Source organism: Gadus chalcogrammus, chromosome 15 (assembly GCF_026213295.1).
Source record: "Gadus chalcogrammus isolate NIFS_2021 chromosome 15, NIFS_Gcha_1.0, whole genome shotgun sequence".
In the NCBI taxonomy this organism is placed as follows: domain Eukaryota; kingdom Metazoa; phylum Chordata; class Actinopteri; order Gadiformes; family Gadidae; genus Gadus; species Gadus chalcogrammus.
Window position 1 is genome coordinate 28,624,251 of NC_079426.1, and position 947 is coordinate 28,625,197.

The window sequence follows — 947 nt, forward strand, 5'->3', positions numbered from 1 at the left end:
GTTTCTTTCTACAACCGACACAGAGACACTGAGGCACCCCCCCCCCAACCAAAACCCAGGGAGGAGGTCCAAGAATAATATCGGAAAATCATTTGTTGTTCTATTTATAATTTCTGATTAATATATTATTATTCTTAAGGCACTTATGGAAGCATTATTCACTAATAAGACGAATTAACAAATAGACATAAAAATAGTCCCTTACATGTGCACAATAAACACGAGGACTAAAACAATAGAAGCAGCAGACTTTACAAATCATCAACAGGTGAGCAAGTATCTTTAATAACTGAACATGTTCTGCGGACCGCTTGGTTCCCAACAGAACACGAAAAATCAATATTCAGTCTAAAGTAATTACAACATGCAACATTATCCACAGACCTCTTGGTTATTATGAATAAAATATAAAATCTGTTTTAAATCAGGTTATAAATCAGGATTATGACAAAATGATATCAGAGCCCTTAAGACCAAAACTGGTGAAGTCTGAAAATATACAAAGATTTACCATCAATAGGTATTTATATACAATTACAATAAAAAATGTGCTTATCTAACTATGGGGATCTTAAAAGTCTTTTCATGGTTTATCATGCTATACTTTAAGAAAGAGAGAGAGAGAGAGAGAGAGAGAGAGAGAGAGAGAGAGAGAGAGAGAGAGAGAGAGAGAGAGAGAGAGAGAGAGAGAGAGAGAGAGAGAGAGAGAGAGAGACTGCCACAGAGTCACTGAGTCATCAGTCCTCTCAGTGATGTGTGGTGCGCACGCTCGCGCGTGCATGCGTGTGTGTATGTGTTTTTGCGTGTGTGTGTTTGTGTTTTTTTGTCTGTGTGTATGTGTTACCAGGCTTGCCTTGCGGCGGTGGAAGGATTAGAGTTAGTGCGACCGATGTGAGCAAGGCCGAAGGCATGAATTATTCAGGTACAAAAAATGTCCATCAGGAAGC